This window comes from Macaca thibetana, chromosome 15, assembly GCF_024542745.1.
Source record: "Macaca thibetana thibetana isolate TM-01 chromosome 15, ASM2454274v1, whole genome shotgun sequence".
NCBI classification, from domain to species: Eukaryota; Metazoa; Chordata; class Mammalia; order Primates; family Cercopithecidae; genus Macaca; species Macaca thibetana.
Genome location: NC_065592.1, coordinates 107483269 through 107501380, shown reverse-complemented (window position 1 = coordinate 107501380; position 18112 = coordinate 107483269). Strand labels below are relative to the sequence as shown.

The 18112-nt window shown below is 41.3% G+C and overlaps 1 pseudogene; it reads right to left on the bottom strand.

Annotated features, from left to right (window-relative positions):
• Positions 1-1185: 1185 nt before the first annotated feature.
• LOC126937924 (arrestin domain-containing protein 3-like) lies at positions 1186-2846 on the bottom strand (annotated as a pseudogene).
• Positions 2847-18112: the final 15266 nt, after the last annotated feature.

Sequence of the window (18112 nt, the reverse complement as noted above, 5' to 3'; positions counted from 1 at the left end):
TTATATGAGCTGGTCAATTTATCTTCATGTTTAAGTTAGGTCTTTGTTTAAGTTTTGTCCTTTGCAAAAGAAAGTAATGGCTTTTATGGTTTCTTCAGAAGGCCTTTCCTTTAATTCCTTGAAAAAGTATAGAAATCTGGAAAAGAAGCCTTTTGTTTTTAATAGCTTGACAATTATATACCCAAGTTGTTTTGTTTTATTTTCGTTGTTTGATGTTCTCCAATTTTCTTGCATTTGTGGTTTGTAGTCTATTGCTAACTTCTGGAATATTCTTGCCCATTACTTCTTCACATATGTCTTTCAGATTCCAATTTTATCTGTACTAGATTGTTTAATAATATAGAATAGATATCCTTGGTTCTTGAATGCTCTGTTCTATTTTTCCCCATTCTTATATTTCAGTTTGGGCAATTTCTATTGATTCCCTTCTTAAGTGCAAGATTCTTTCCTTGGATACATGAAGTCTATTGATGAGTCTATCAAAGGAATTCTTTATTTCTGTTACTAAAGTTTTTATTTCTAGCATTTCCATTTTATTCATATTATAGTTTCCATATCTCTGCTGAAATTACTCATCTGATTTTGCATGGTGCCAGTTTCTTCATTAGCGCTTTTACCATATTAATTACAGTTGTTTTTAAATTTTCTATCAGAAAATTCTAACAAACACTTGTGTCAGAGCTGAGTGGTGGAGTGTGGTTTTGATGATTGCTTGGCCACTTGGGAATGAGTTGTTTCTTGCCTTTTTGTGTGGCTTGTGTGGATTTTAAATCTAGACGGCTTGTATTGAATACTAAAGACTGGGGTAGGGAGGCATTGAGCAATGTAAGCATTGAGCATGTACAAGGCACCGCATTGTAATGAGGCATGATTTTCTTCTTTTGATTTTAAAATTTGTACATGCTCAATGCTTACATTGTGCAGTTCAATGTTACTACAGCTTTTTTTTTTTTTTTGCATTTTAAAAGGAGAAAAGCTCAGCTCTTCAAGCACATTGGGGCAACCCCAGAATGTTGGCTGCAGGCTTCTAAAGGATGATCACTGGTTGTTTCACATATTTGCCATTTTTCTGGGCAAAAGCAATTCCAATTCCTCTGAAAACTTGTCTCCAGGATAATTCTCTGTCCTCAGACAGAAGAGATACAGATTGGAACCCACATGGACCTGATTCAACCAAGTGCTCCTTCAACGAGAGGGGCACGATGGTCTATCATCTGCTGACTGCTCAGGATTTGGATCCATCTCCGAATAAAGAAGTGAAGGTAAGAACTGAAACTCCTGGATATATGCAAACAGTGGTCCTTGGAGCACTCTCCCGAAGTCATCCCAGGCATTCATGGTGCGAGATTGTTCTGCCTTTGTTCCTCTGTTACCACTTCTGCATAGCTGGGTGGTGTTTCGGGTCTTTCAGGAGTGGATAAACTGAGCCAGTTTATATGCATGCTACGCTGCCTGCTTACATTTGAGGCTCTGGTACCCAATAGATGGAGAGGAATGGTGCTGATGGCCAGTGGCAAATTAATAAATAAGTCCATAGCTCCAGGAATATCCACATATTCCATTAGCGAATATTCCACACAGATCATACCACAGTGGAGAAGAGAGGGAGAAACTGGGGGAATTTTCAACAACTTGCCATTCCGCGTCTCTCTTTCCAGATGACAAGGATTCCTCATGCAAGTTAGCCACACACTGTTTTAATTCCTTCATGGAAGGTCTGTGTTTGGTAATGGCTGACTTTGGCACCAGCATTTGGGATGAGCAGTTCTCAGTCTCAGCAAATATTTGAGTTGATTCACCCGTGGTTTAGCCCTTCCTTTCAATTTTGGCACTTACGGATATTGAGCCTCAGGTAGAAAACCAGCAACCTAGCGTCTTTTCTTCTGTGCCTGCTTGAGGTGACAGTGATGAAGGAGTGTTCATATTTATATACTCAGAGACTGTAAATTCCTTCTTTGAGGTGACTGTTAGTAGCCAAGGCCTGTGAGATTCAGCTTTCACACAAGAGTGCACACACCACGACTGCCTTTGAATGAGGTAGCAAGTGGTGTCTGTGGAAGCTCAAAGCTGAATGCATATTCATGCCTTCCTGAATGAATAGTGTTGAAACCTTCTTTGGAATTATTGTCCTCTCTTTTGTGTCCAACTAAGATATCTTTATGGTTGAAATATTCTACTTCTTCCATGTAATTCCGTGTACAGGCAATATTGGTGCCAGTGTTTCTAGATTCAGCCAAGTGTATTTCCAAGTGTCCTCTTGCATGAATTTTTAAGAGATTTTACTCTGATTTTGCCAATTTCTTCTCCTCCTCCTCCTCCTCCTCCTTCTTCTTCTTCTTCTTCTTCTTCTTCTTCTTCTTCTTCTTCTTCTTCTTCTTCTTCTTCTTCTTCTTCTTCTTCTTCCTCCTCCTCCTCCTCTTCCTCCTCCTCCTCCTCTTCTTCTTCTTCCTTCTTCCTTCTTCCTTCTTCTTTTAATGGAGTCTTTCTTGGTCGCCAGGCTGTAATGCAGTGGCACTATCTGGGCTCACTGCGAGTGATTCTCCTGCCTCAGCCTTTCAAGCAGCTGGGACTACAGGCATGCACCACTATGCCCAGTTAATTTTTATTTTTTAATAGAGATGAGATTTCACCATGTTGACCAGGATGGTCTCGATCTCTTGACCTCATGATCCACCTGCCTTGGCCTCCCAAAGTGCTGGGATTACAGGCATGATCTACTGTGCCCAGCTAGTAACTTCTAATTTCACCCTTCTTGAGATAATATCTCCACTAGAATACACAGGGATATTGCTGTCATTAAGATAGTCAAAGCTCATTGTCAAACTTTTCTCCTTTCCCAACACCATGTTTCTAACAAAGTCTACAAAAATATAATGTAAGACAGAAAAGATGATGGCATATAAAATGTGATTTTCACTTAACACTAGTATCTTTGTCATGCAAAATTCTTGCAGGTTGAATCGGTGATTCTTTATAAATAGTTCATTGGTCTCAGTCTGTCATCCAGGCTGGAGTGCAGTGGTACCATCATAGCTCACTGTAACCTTGAACTCCTGGGCTCAAGGGATCTTCCTGGCCTCAACCTCTTCAGTAACTGAGACTACGGCTGTAAACCACTATGCCTGGCTAATTTTTAATTTTTTTATAGAGATGGGGGTCTCATCATGCTGCCCAGGTTGGTCTCGAACTCCTAGGCTCAAGTAATCCTCCCACTTCAGCTTCCCAGAGTGATGTGATTACAGACAGGAGCCACCATACCTGGCTGAGATTTCTTAAAAAGTCAGGGCAGCAGAGCTGTTGCTCTGTGCTCCTGCTCATCTCAGTGGTTTCCTTACAAACACCCATTAATTCTTTCTCTTTCCTACTTTGCCAATGGATGCATTTGAACAAATAGGGGAAAGAGTTTTAGAAGGAAAAAAAAAAAGCAAAGCACATTAATTTATTTCCACATTTAACCCTCTTTACACAAGCAGTTTATGGGGCTTAATCCTTTGCTCCAAAGCCTTCCTGACTGGAAATCCTTTTCCTTCTGACTCGGGCTGCCTTTCTGAGACATTGTATTCCTTTTTTTTATTTTTATTTTTTGAGACGGAGTCTCACTCAGTCGCCCAGGCTGGAGTGCAGTGGCTCGATCTCGGCTCACTGCAAGCTCCGCCCCTGGGTTCACACCATTCTCCTGCCTCAGCCTCCCAAGTAGCTGGGACTACAGGCGCCCGCCACCACGTCTGGCTAATTTTTTGTATTTTTAGTAGAGACGGGGTTTCACCATGTTAGCCAGGATGGTCTCGATCTCCTGACATCGTGATCCGCCCGTCTCGGCCTCCCAAATGAATAAGCTAAACTTTCTAAGCTTCAGTCCTACCATATGTACATTGGAAATTATAATAGTGCCTTCTATGGCGTTTAGTTGTAATGTCTGGTGTAGAATAGATGCTCTAAAAAACATTATTATTATTATATGCTGAAGGCCTGACATCTCATCTCAATTTTTTTTTTCATTTAAAAGAATATATATTTGCAGAGACAAGATCTCACTATGTTGCTCAGGCAGGTCTCAAACTCCTGAGCTCAAGTGATTCTCCCGTCTTGCCCACCCGAAGTGCTGGGATTACAGGCATGAGCTGCCATGCTTGGCTCACATCTTATTTTCATTGTGTTCAGAATACAATACAGGGTTGCATATAAGAGTATCAAATGAACTATTCTCATGCTCCCCTTGCTGATGTGTGTGCATATCTGTAATCTACTTTATAGGGGGGATAAAGTCTTGTCTGGGCTCACATCGGAACTGACAGAGTTGTCTCTTCATTAGAACTGGATGGTCTAGTTTAAAACTACACTGTAGAGATGTGATGTGGCCTTTAGTTATGGCACTTAAATAGTGGGTTTAACTCATCAAATTTCTCTAATAACACTAATATATTTAGCTAGTCCACAGAAATACATATTTTTGTAGATTTTTTTTTTTTTTTCGGAGATGAGATCTTACTCTGTTGCCCGGTCTGTAATCTGTAGTGCAGTGGTGCAATCATACCCACTGCAGCCTCAACCTCCCAGGCCCCAGTGATTCTCCCACCTCAGACTCCTGAGTAGATGGGACCACAGGCGCATGCCACCATGCCTGGCGAGTGTTTTTTTTTTTTTTTTTAATAGAGGTGGAGTCTCACTATGTTGCCCAGGCTGGTCTTGAACTCTTGGGCTCAAGTGATCCTCCCACCTTGACCTCTCAAACTGCTGGGGTTATAGGTGTGAGCCACCACACCTGGACATGTAGATGTTCAATAACAAGAAATGTAAAAAGTAAAGGTATAGTATTAGAGAAAATTATCTATTTTTTAATACCTCCAGACTGCGATTATTCCTTCAGCTGCGAGAAAACGTAAATGCACAATACTTGCAAAATGCGATGACTTCCTGTAATGTGGCATCACAAGCAAGCTGTGGCTTTTCAGAAGATACATTTACCCTGTGACCTTACAGCTCTACCAGGTGGGACACCCCAGAGATCCTCATATTTTATGTCTTTTTAATAGTTATTCCCAGACATCATTTCTCTGCATTTATTTTCAAAAGTATTAATCAAATTTAACACTCATCTTCCTGGCAAGAACAGTCAAGGGTCTGAAATTTCATACTACTTACAATCGAACAAGTTGGGCTGCCACTGTCATGGATGCTGCCAAAAGAAATAAGACTCCCCGGTCAGAGACAAAGAAACGTTATTATTATTATTATTATTTTATTTTATTTTATTTTTTGATATAGAGTCTCACTGTGTCATCCAGGTTGGAGTGCAGTGGCGCAATCTCGGCTCTCTGCAAGCTCCGCCTCCTGGGTTCACGCCATTCTCCTGCCTCAGCCTCCCCAGTAGCTGGGACTACAGGCGCCCGCCACCATGCCTGGCCAATTTTTTTGTACTTTTTAGTAGACACAGGGTTTCACCATGTTAATCAGGATGGTCTCGATCTCCTGATCTCGTGATCTGCCTGCCTCGGCCTCCCAAAGTGTTGGGATTATAGGCGTGAGCCACTGCGCCTGGCCAAAAACGTTATTATTTGTGCACCAACAAACAGCGTCAGCAACAAGGTATCAGTTGTCCTTGCCCTCGAGTCCCACGGGAAGGACATGGATGGATTTAGATGGATCCATGCACATGCATTATGGGATAGGAGCTCTGAGCTCAGGGAATGCAAATCCCTTGTAAAGATCCCTAAATATGCCTAGTCTTTGTTCCAGGAGACACCAACATCCTTGAAAAGATGGTCAAAACAAAGGGCAGTCTGTGTCTGCTCCTAACGTGTGCGGAAATGTGAGGGGCCCATGAAAACACATCACACAGTACTTTCCTCTTATAGTAGACAAGTGAGTCTGTGTGCACATGGATGAAACACTTTATCAAAACTAGTCAGAAATTCAGACAAAATTTAATTCAATCAAACAACTGCATGTAATAAATACTATTTTTGTGTGGCTACCAATGACTCACAAGTCCAGCTGCTTCAAAAACATCCTAATTCTCTAGCCCCATCACAGTCCAATTCAACATAACCTGTGGGGAGGGGCCTGGCCTCAGTATTGTTAAAGCTTTCCAGGTGACTTTCATGAGTAATCAAGTCAGGCTGACAATCACTAAGCCAAAATAAGCCCAGTACTATGAAAGGTCTTTTCAGAGACACAGAAGAAAAACAAAACAAAACAACCTAAAGTAAACTTCATGACACAGTGTCTATAAATGAGGGAACCTACAATCTTTGGCAGGAAAAACTTCAATGAAACTCATTTTCTTGCTACGCTGACCAATTATTTTACCAAAATAAGTCATAACATAAGATCTATTCCTCAGTTCCTGTGTAGATAGAACCTAAAATCTGGGGAGAGGCAACTAATTTGTTTTTTTTACTCACTTGACAACTATTTTGACTAAAGCATTTAAGGCTTGTGGTGTTGATTTTTGTTTAAAAATGTTTACCAATTTTTCAGGAGATTGAGACCATCCTGGCTAACACGGTGAAAACCTGTCTCTACTAAAAGTACAAAAAATTAGCCGGGCGTGGTGGCGGGCGCCTCTAGTCCCAGCTACTCGGGAGGCTGAGGCAGGAGAATGGCGTGAACCCGGAAGGCGGAGCTTGCAGTTAGCCAAGATCGCGCCACTGCACTCCAGCCTGGGCCACAGAGCGAAACTCCACCTCAAAAAACAAAACAAAACAAAAAATGTTTACCAATTTTATAAAAGACATTTTTTTTTGCAGTTTTCCAGCAAAATCTTACAAGCAAAGCATGTTTTCTTTCCCCTTATCTCAACCCAAATGGTATGCTATTTGTCATATTTTCTTTTTTTAAAAAGTTTTGTTTTAGATTAAGGGGTACATGTGAAGGTTTGTTATGTAGGAAAATAGATTGTTTCATCACCCAGATACTGAGCCTAGTACCCAATAGTTACTTTTTCTGATCCTCTCTCTCCTCCCACCCTTCACTCTCAAGTAGGTCCCAGTGTGTGTTGTTCCCCTCTTTGTGTCCATGTGTTCTCATCATTTAGCTCCCAATTATAAATGAGAACATGTGGTATTTAGTTTTCTGTTCTTGCATTAGTTTGTTAAGCATCATGGCCTCCAGTTCCATCCATGTTCCTGCAAAAGACATGATCTCATTCTTTTTTGTGACTACATAGTATTCCATGGTGTATATGTACCAAATTTTCTTTATCCAGTCTAACATTGATGGGCGTTTAGGTTGACTCCATAACTTGGTTACTGTGAATTGAGCTGCTGTGAACATATGCATTCATGTGTCTTTATGACAGAATGACATATATTCCTTTGGGTATATACCCGATAATAAGATTATTGGGTGAAATGGTAGTTCTATTTTTTAGCTCTTTGGAGAATCATCACACTGCTTTCCACAATGGTTGAACTAATTTAACTCCCACCAACAGTGCATAAGCTGTTTGTGTTTGTTTGTTTTTTGCCCCACAACCTCACCAGCATCTGTAATTTTTTGACATTTTAATAACAGCCATTCTGATTGGTGTGACATGGTATCTCATTGTGGTTTTGATTTGCATTTCTCTAATGAACAGTGATAATGGGATCTTTTTCATATGTTTGTTGACCACATGTATGTCTTCTTTAGAAAAGCATCTGCTTATGTCCTTTGTCCACTTTTTAATGGGATTGTTTGTTTTTTCCTTATAAATTTGTTTAAGTTTCTTATTGATGGTGGATATTTGACCTTCGTCAAATACATAATTTGCAAATATTTTCTCCCATTCTGTGGGTTGTCTGTTTACCCTGTTGATAGTGTCTTTTGTTCTGCAGAAGCTGTTTAGTTTAGATACTATTTGTCAAATTTGCTTTCATTGCAACTGCTTTTGGCATCTTTGTCATGAAATCTTTGCCCATTCCTATGTCCAGGATGGTATTCCCTAGGTTGTCTCCCAGGGATTTTATAGTTTTAGGTTTTACATTTAAGTCTTTAATCTATCTTGAGTTGATTTTTGTATATAGCGTAAGGAAGGGGTCCAGTTTAAATCTTGTGCATGTGGCTAGTTATTTACCCCTGCACCATTTATTGAATAGGGAGTCCTTTCCTCATTGCTTGTTTTTGTCAGCTTTGTTGAAGATCTCATGGTTGTAGCCATGCAGCCTTATATCTGCACCCTCTATTCCTCTATTTTGTTCCATTGGTCTATGTGTCTGTTTTTGTACCAGTACCATGATGTTTTGGTTCCTGTAGTTCTGTAGTATAGTTTGAAGTTTGGTAACATGATGTCTCCAGCTTTGTTCATTTTGCTTAGAATTGCCTTGGCTATCCAGACTCTTTGGTTCCATATGAATTTTAAAATAGTTTTTCCTTGTTCTGTGAAGAGTATCATTGGTAGTTTAATAGAGTAGCATTGAATCTGTAAATTGCTTTGGATAATACGGCCATCTTAAAAATATTGATTTTTCCTACCCATGAATGTGGAATGTTTTTCCATCTGTTTGTGTCATCTCTGATTTCTTTGAGCAGTGTTTGTAATTCTCATTGTAGAGATCTTTCACCTCCCTTGTTAGCTGTATTCCTAGGTATTTTGTTCATTTTATGGCAATTGTGAATGGGATTGTGTTCCTGATTTGGTTCTCGGCTTGGCTGTCATTGGTATATAGGAATGCTAGTGATTTTTGCACACTGATTTTGTATCCTGAAACATTGCTGAAGTTGTTTATTATTTTAAGGAGTTTTGGGCTGAGACTATGGGGTTTTCTAGATATAGAATTATGTCATCTGCAGACAGGGATAATTTGACTTCTTCTCTTCCTATTTGGATCCCCTTTATTTCTTTGTCTTGCCTGATTGCTCTAGCCCGGACTTCGAATATTGTGTTGAATAAGATTGGTGGAAGAAGGCATCCTTGTCTTGTGCCAGTTTTCACGGGGAATGCTTCCAGCTTTTGCCCATTCAGTATGATGCTGGTTGTCGGTTTGTCATAGATAGCTCTTATTATTTTGAGGTATGTTTCTTCAATCCCTGGTTCACTGAGAGTTTTTAAAACAAAGGGATATTACATTTTATTAGAAGTCTTTCTTCATCTATTGAGATAATCGTGGTTTTTGTCTTTAGTTTTGTCTGTGCGACGAATCATATTTATTGATTTGCAAATGTTGAACCAACCTTGCTTCCCAGGAATAAAGCCTATTTGATGGTGGTGGATTAGATTTTTGATGTGCTGCTGGATTCAGTTTGCCAGGATTTTGTTGAGAATTTTTGCTTCCATGTTCATCAAGGATATTGGCCTGAAGTTTTCTTTTATTTTTGTGTCTCTGCCAGGTTTTGATATCAGGATGCTGATGGCCTCATAGAATGAGTTGGGGAGGAGTCCCTCCTCTTCCCCATTTGTTGAAATAGTTTCACTAGGAATGGTACCAGCTCTTCTTTGTACAGCTGGCAGAATTCAGTTGTGAACCCATCTGGTCCTGGGCTTTTTTTTTTTTTTCTTTTGGTCGGTAGGCTATTTATTACCTATTCAAGTTTGGAGTTCATTATTGGTTTGTTTAGGGATTCAATGACTTCCTGACTCAGTCCTGGGAGGGTATATGTATCCAGGAATTTATCCATTTCTTCTAGGTTTTCTAGTTTGTGTGTGTAGAGGTGTTCATAATATTCTCTGATCGTTATTTTTATTTCTGTAGGGTAAGTGGTAATATCCTCTTTGTCTTTTCTGATTGTGTTAACTGGATCTTCTCTCTTTTGTTCTTTATTATTCTAGCTAGTGGTCTATCTATCTTACTAATTTTTTCAAACAGTTAGCTCCTGGCTTTGTTGATCTTTTGAATAGTTTTTCATGTCTCAATTCCTTCAGTTCGGCTCTGATTTTGGTTATTTCTTGTCTTCTCCTAGCTTTGGGGTTAGTTTGCTTTTGCTTCTCTAGTTCTTTTAGTCATGATGTTAGGTTGTTAATTTGAGATCTTTCTAACTTTTTGATGTGGATTTTTAGTGCTGTAAATTTCCCTCTTAACACTGCCTTAGCTGTGTCCTAGAGATTCTGGTATGTTGTATCTTTGTTTTCAGTAGTTTCAAAAAACTTCTAGATTTCTGCCTTAACTTCATTATTTACCTGAAACTCATTCAGGAGCAGGTTGTTTAATTTCCACCTAATTGTATGGTGTTGAGCAATTTTCTTAGACTTGAATTCTGTTTTTACTGTACTGTAGTATGAGAGTGTGGTTGGTATAATTTCAGTTCTTTTTGCATTTGCTGGGGATTGTTTTATGTCCACGTGTGTGGCTGATTTCAGAGTATGTGCCATGTGGCAATGAGAAGAATGCATATTCTGTTGTTTTCGGGTGGAGTATTCTGTAGATGTCTATCAGGTCCATTTGGTCCAGTGTTGAGTTCAGGTCCTGAATACGTTTGTTAATTTTCTGCCTCAGTGATCTAACACAGTCAGTGGGTGTTGAAGTCTCCCACTAATATCGTGTGACAGTCTAATTCTCTTTGAAGGTCTCCAAGAACTTGCTTTATGTATCTGAGTGCTCCTGTGTTGGGAGCATATATATTTAGGACAGTAATGTCTGTTGAATTGAGCCCTTTACCATTATGTAATGCCCTTCTTTGTCTTTCTGAGTCTTTGTAGGTTGAAAGTTGCTTTTTTTCTGTTTTCCATTTGCTTGGTAGATTTTCCTCCATCTCTTTGTTTTGAATCTACGGATGTCATTGCATGTGAGGTAAGTTTTTTAAAGACAGCGTACCATGGGGTCTTGCTTTTTCAGTCAGCTTGCCACTCTGTGCCTTTAAATAAGGGCATTTAGTCCATTTCCATTCAAGATTAACACTGATATGCGTGGATGTAATCCTGTCATCATAATGTTAGCTGGTTATTTTGCAGACTTGCTTATGTGGTTGCCTTATGGTGTCACTAGGCTGTGTATTTCAGTGTATTTTTTTTTAGTGGCTGGTAACAGGCTTTCCTTTCCATATTTAGTGCTTCCTTCAGGAGGCTTATAAGGCATGTCTGGTGGTTTAAAAAAAAAAAAAAAAAAAAATCCCCTCAGCACTTCTTTGTCTGAAAAGAATCTTATTTCTCCTTCACTTATGAAGCTTAGGTTGGCTAGATTTGAAATCTTGGTGGGAATTCCATTTATTTAAGAATGTTGAATATTGACCCCCAACCTCTTCTGGCTTGTAAGGTTTCTGCTAATAGGTCTACTGTTAGTCTAATGGATTTCCCTTTGTACCTTTGTAGGTTATCTCTCCTTTCTCTTTCTCTGCCTTTAAGATTGTTTTGCTTCATTTCAAGCTTGGAGAATCTGATAATCATGTCTCTTGGGGATGATTTTCTTGTGAAGGATTTTGCAGGGTTCTCTGCATTTTCAGAATTTGAGTGTTGGTCACTCTAGCTAGGTTGGGAAAGGTCTCATGGATGAAATCCTAAAATATGTTTTCAAGTAGTTTCCATTCTCCCGATCTCTTTCAGAGACACCAGTGAGTCATAGATTTGGTCTCTTTACATAATTCCATGTTTTTCAGAGGAGAAGTTTTTTATTCCTTTTTACCCTTTCTTTTTTTTTTTTAAATTTTATTTATTTATTTATTTTTTGAGACAGAGTCTCACTCTGTTGCCCAGGCCAGAGTTCAGTGGCTTGATCTCGGCTCACTGCAAGCTCCACCTCCTGGGTTCATGCCATTTTCCTGCCTCAGCCTCCCGAGTAGCTGGGACTACAGGCGCCCACCACCACACCGGGCTAAGTTTTTGTATTTTTAGTAGAGACGGGGTTTCACCGTGTCAGCCAGGATGGTCTCGATCTCCTGACCTCGTGATCTGCCCACCTCGGCCTCCCAAAGTGCTGGGATTACAGGCGTGAGCCGCCATACCTGGTCCACTCTTTCTTCTTTATTCTTGTCTGGCTGTCTTATTTCAGAAAGCCAGTCTTTGAGCTCTGAGATTCTTTCCTTGGCTTGGTCTACCCTGCTGTTAATACTTGCCATTGCATTGTGAAATTTTTGTAGCATGTTTTTCAGTTCTATTGGGTGGGTTACATTCTTTTCCCTACAGCTATTTTATCTGTCAGCTCCTGTATCATTTTATTGTGCCTCTTAGCTTCCTTAGATTGGGTTTCAACATTCTCCTGAATCTTAATGATCTTCATTCATATCCATAGTCTGAATTACATTTCTGTCACTTCAACCATCTCATCTTTGCTGGGGAGGTGATGTGGTCATTTGGAGGGAAGGAGGCCGTCTGACTTTTGAGTTGTCAGGATTCTTGTGCTGATTCTTTCTCATCTTTGTGGACTGATATTTCTTTAATCTTTGAAGTGGTGTCCTCTGTGGCTAAACTTTATTTTACTTTATTCTATTCAATGACCTTGAGGGTTTGGTTTTGGTACAAGGTGGGTTCAACTGATTGGTTTCATTTCTGGAATATTTTAGGAGACTAAGGCTCAGCTCAGATCTCCCAAACTCCATGCTCTAACTCTGGGGGACTGGTTTCTGGCCCAGGCTTTGTCTCTGGCCCCTAAAGGTTAGGAATCTGATGTGCTGGAAGGACCAAGATGCTCCCAGACCGCTGGTCACAACACTCTGATGGGTGGTGCCAGTCAAAGTGCTTCAGAGGGCAGTGGCAGTGAGATCCATCCTGGTTCACACCTTCAGCAGCAGCAGCAGTGGCAGCGAGGTGTGGTGCACACTCACTGGCTGCAGCAGGGAACTAGTGGCTGCCAGCATGCTGGCCTCCTTGTGGGCATTCATAGCAGCAACTACGGCATCACGGTGCAGGGGTTGAGGGATGTGTGCTCCCCTCCCCCACTCCCGTGTCTTTGTGCGCATTTGTGCCGGTGGCGGTGTTAGAATGGGAGTGAAGCACTGGTGAGCACAGGACTGTGTGCGTCCTCCTTGCACATTCACGTGGGTAGTTGTGGCCGCTAAGAACAGGGGTGAGTCCTCTGTTCTCTGTGCCTTTCACACTGGTGGTAGTGTTGGTGCAGGGGCAGGGCGCTGGCAGGGGCGGGGCTGGCAGGCTTCATGCCCACCCATCAATGCTCCATCAATGCTCGGGAGGGTGAAGTGCACTCAGGATGGCAGCAGTAGCGTGGCACACACGCTGTGGTGGGAAAGGGGAGGCAAGGTCCACCCGCACACACATGCACTGGCAAAACGATGTGGGGGATGGCCATGGGCTAGTGCATGCAGGCAAAGTGGCATGGAAGAGGCTGCAGTGGGGACAGGGCACAGTTAGGCTGATGCGTGTACATAGTGGCCACTCTACAGCAGTTCTCTGCTGGTCAGGCACAGTCAGCCAGCACAGGAACTATGATGTGGGTCCTCAGGAGGTAGCCCCCACGGCACCCTGCTGTGAAGCTGCACTGCAAGCAGGTGTGGCCAGGCTGGGGCCCCAGGAGGGGCGAGCAGACTGAAGGATGCTCAGGTCGGGCTGGCCCTGTCTCATAGACAAGACTGCCCTGCAGAGTTCAGGTCTGACAGTTCCCCTAGGGCTGAAGTCTCCTATGAGAGTAAGTGTAGCCTAGATCAGTGGGTGTCCCTGACCATACTCCACTACAGATGCTCCCACACCAAACCTTCTGGGCTTTGCACAGTCTGGAGTTCTACCACAACACTTTTATAAGCAGGTCTCCCTGACAACTCAAGTGTCCCTGGTCATTGTAGGGTCTCTTCCTGTCAGGAATTCAGGGGCCTGTGACAAGAGGAGGTTGCACCTTGCCTGTTCAACTCACCTCTCCTCCAGGAGTTTTTGGGGACCAGGAATGAGTCCTGGTGCACGGTTGCCCCTTGCAGGGTTCCCAGCTCCCTCCCCCTTCAGCCCAACATCTCTTTCTTCCCCGTGTCTGCCTCTGTCTGCTCTCAAAGAAGTGTCTTCCCTCTGTCTGCTCTCAAAGTGTCTTCCCTCTGTCTGCTCTCAAAGTGTCTTCCCTCTGTCTGCTCTCAAAGTGTCTTCCCTCTGTCTGCTCTCAAAGTGTCTTCCCTCTGTCTGCTCTCAAAGTGTCTTCCCTCTGTCTGCTCTCAAAGTGTCTTCCCTCTGTCTGCTCTCAAAGTGTCTTCCCTCTGTCTGCTCTCAAAGTGTCTTCCCTCTGTCTGCTCTCAAAGTGTCTTCCCTCTGTCTGCTCTCAAAGTGTCTTCCCTCTGTCTGCTCTCAAAGTGTCTTCCCTCTGTCTGCTCTCAAAGTGTCTTCCCTCTGTCTGCTCTCAAAGTGTCTTCCCTCTGTCTGCTCTCAAAGTGTCTTCCCTCTGTCTGCTCTCAAAGCCTTCCTTCTGAAGATCTGCCGGGAGCACACCAGTCTTCCCAATTTCCTGGTCCCTTGGTGGGAGCTGTTCCTCTTGGCTGTGTCTAGTCAGCCATCTTCCCTCATATTTTCTTCACACAAGTTAACAAGGGTTATTTTCACATTGTAATTTCATCCATTAATTGACATTTAAGAGAAAACACATCAGAGTATGTGATAATCTGCTAATATTGCTCCCAACGATCACATACGTTTTGTTGTTTCCTTCAATAAAGACAGTGATAGCTCCACATCATTGTTCTGATTTTATCAGATCTATAGGAGGAAAACTGTCAAACTGTGATGAAGGAATTCAGTGAAGATCTAAATAAATGGAGAGTTATTCTAAGTATATGAATAGAAAGACTCAATATTGTGAAGATGTCAGTTCTTTCAAACTTCATCTATAGATTAAAAGCAATCCCAATAGAAATCCCACCAAGTTATCTAGTGGGTATTGACAAACTGATTCCAAAGTTTATATAAAAAGGCAAAAGACCCAAATTAACCAACAAATGTTAAAGAAGAACAAGTTTGAAGGACTTACACTGCATAGCTTCAAAATCTATGATAAAGCTATAGTGATCAAGACAGTGTGGTATTGGTGAAAGAATAAAAAAATAGATCAATGGAACACCAGTGGGCCAAAAAATAGACCCGCATGTGCATAGTGAACTGATCTCTGACACAGAAGCAAGGGCGATTCAAAAGAAAAGATAGTCTAATCAACAAATGGTGCTAGAATAACTGGTCATCCAACATGCAAAAATATAAATCTATACACAGACCTTACACCTGTCACAAAATAAGATCAAAATGGATCACAGACATATTTATTTATATTTATATTATAAATAAATTTATATTAAATATATTTATATTAAATATATTTATATTTATATTAAATATATTTATATTTATATTTATATTAAATATATTTATATTTATATTAAATATAAAGTGCAAAACTATAAAACTTCTAGAAGACAACATAGGAAAATATTTAGTTGACCTTGGTTTTGGTTATGACCTTAGGTACAACATCAAAATACATGATTTATCAAGAAAAATTGATAAGCAGGACTTCATTAAAATTAAAACTTCTGTGTAAGACACTGTTAAGACAGTAAAAAGACAAACCAAAGATTGGGAGAAAATCTTTGTATAACACATATCTAATAGAAGACTAGTATCCACAATACATACAGAATCCTTAAAATTCAACAAGAAGAAAACAAAAAACACATTTAAAAATCAGTAAAAATCTGAACAAACATCTCACCAGAGAAGATACGCAGAATGACAAGCATATGAGAAGATGCTCCACATCATATGTCATTGGAGAAATGCAAATTAAGATAACAATGAGATAGTACTACACACCAATTAGAATGGCTACACTCAAAATACTGACAACAAATGCTGGGGAGGATATGGGTCAACAGGAACTCCCATCCATTATCGACAGGAATGCAATATAGTATAGCCACTTTAGATGACAGTTTGGCAGTATTTTTCCTTTTAGTGTTTTTTTTTTTGGAGACAGAGTCTTGCTGTGTTGGCAGGCTGGAGTGCAGTGGCAAGATCTTGGCTCACTGCAACTTCCACCTCCCGGATTCAAGCAATTCTCCTGCTTCAACCTCTCGAGTAGCTGGGAGTACAGGTGCCCACCACCACGCCGAGCTAATTTTTGTATTTTTAGTAGATACGGGGTTTCACCATGTTGGCCAGGATGGTCTTGATCTCTTGACCTCGTGATCCACCTGCCTGGGCCTCCCAGAGTGGTGGGATTACAAGCATGAGCCACCATGCCCGGCCGATAGTATCTTACAAAACTAAACATACTCTTACCACATGTTTCAGCAATTGCAGTTCTTAGTACTTACCCAAAGATATTGAAAACAAAGATATGTTTAAGCAAAAAATTGCACACAGATGGTTATAGCAGCTTTGTCCATAATTGCCAAAACTTGGAAGATGACTTTTAATAACTAAATGGATAAATAATCTGTGGTACATCCAGACAATCAAATATTATGCAGTGATAAATAGAAATAAACTAGCAGAGACATGTAAAGACATTGAGGAAACTTTGATGCACATTGTTAAGTGAAAGAAGTCAATCCGAACAGGCTACATACTTTAGGACCTCTGGGGGAAGGGAGAGATGAATAGGTGAGGCAGAGAGGATTTTTTGGGCAGTGAAAAGTATTCTGTATGATACTGTAATGATGGATATGTGTCATTGTGTGTTTTTCATAACCTATAGACTGAAACAAAAAGAGTGATCCCTAATGTAAACTACAGACTTAATAATAGTGTATTAGTATTGGCTTATCAATTGTAACAAATGTACCAGGAGATGTTAATAGTAGGGGAAATTCCTACAAGAATCACCCACTCCCACCCTCTCATTTCACAGATGAAGTCCCGTGACCCAGAAATGCAAAACCCTCTGTTGCTGTTTGATCCTACTGGAGACAGCCCTGACTCTTCCTCTGACCCCTCTTCCTTGGGGTCCAGGGCTCTTTCTGCTCCTCTAAACAGTCACCTCAGCAGAGCCTCCTGGCAAGCAGGATTTAGTCTACACCAGGCTTCCTGCATGCCACTGTTTATTTTCCTAATGAAGACAGAAAATGTGGTGTGAGAGCAGCAGCGTGTTAGGTTTTTCAATTCTAATGGGAAGAATAAAAAACTCACTATGATGCACTAAAGAGCCATTAGTGAAAACAGTTTAAAGTCCCTACCTCAATTCCCAAGAAGGCTGACGGAGAGAAACGGCAGCTTCAACATTTGCACTTTGACTTGCCTCTCTCCATGGGAACTTCAGATTTCCTTCCGACAGCTAACACAATCCTAAATTCCTACTGTGACTTTCAGGGATTACCAAAGACAGAATGTTGAATGCATTGTATGGTTTCTATCTTCAATCATAGGAGCCATTCTGCGCTCTAGGAGTAGCAATGAGATCCAAACCCAGGAAATAGGGCAATATCTTCGATTAACATCATTAGCCCTCAGGAATTTTTTTTTTTTTTTTTTTTTTTTTTTGAGACTAGAAGCAGAAGCCTGCTTCATGCCTGGCTGCCTATCAAAAGAAGAAATTTTCATAAATCTATAGCTCTGCACAATGAAAACGGTTCCTTTCACCTCTGCTGAATCAGCGTCTGGAGCATCAAGGACAGGGGAAAAGTTCTAACATTAACTTTATTCTTCTACCTGCTGCTAATCAGAGTGCAAGCGAGAAGTCGCTTCTCAGGGCCAGTAAAGCAGGGAAAGAAATCACTGGCGCTCCTCCCCAATCTGAGGATCAAATAAACAGCCTATTTTACCTCCAGCTGCTAAGGGTACGGCTTGAGCTACAGAGAGCTCATTAGAAAGAACAAGAAAGTTAGAAATTTGAGCTTTGGGGGGAAAATGTCATTCTTCAAATTCCCTACCTTTTTTTTTTTTTTTTTTTTGAGACGGAGTCTCGCTCTGTTGCCCAGGCTGGAGTGCGGTGGCGCAATCCCGGCTCACTGCAAGCTCCGCCTCCCGGGTTCACACCATTCTCCTGCCTCAGCCTCCCGAGTAGCTGGGACTACAGGCACCCGCAGCCATGCCGGGCTAATTTTTAGCGTTTTTAGTAGAGACGGGGTTTCACTGTGTTAGCCAGGATGGTCTCGATCTCCTGACCTCGTGATCCACCCGTCTCGGCCTCCCAAAGTGCTGGGATTACAGGCGTGAGCCACCCCGCCCGGCCCAAATTCCCCTTTACTCTTTAACTAAATGCATATCCTTTTTAGGGGCCAGATGGGATGGGGAGACCTGTTTTGAACCTTAGGACAATAATAAGAGCTTAGATATTTACTAACG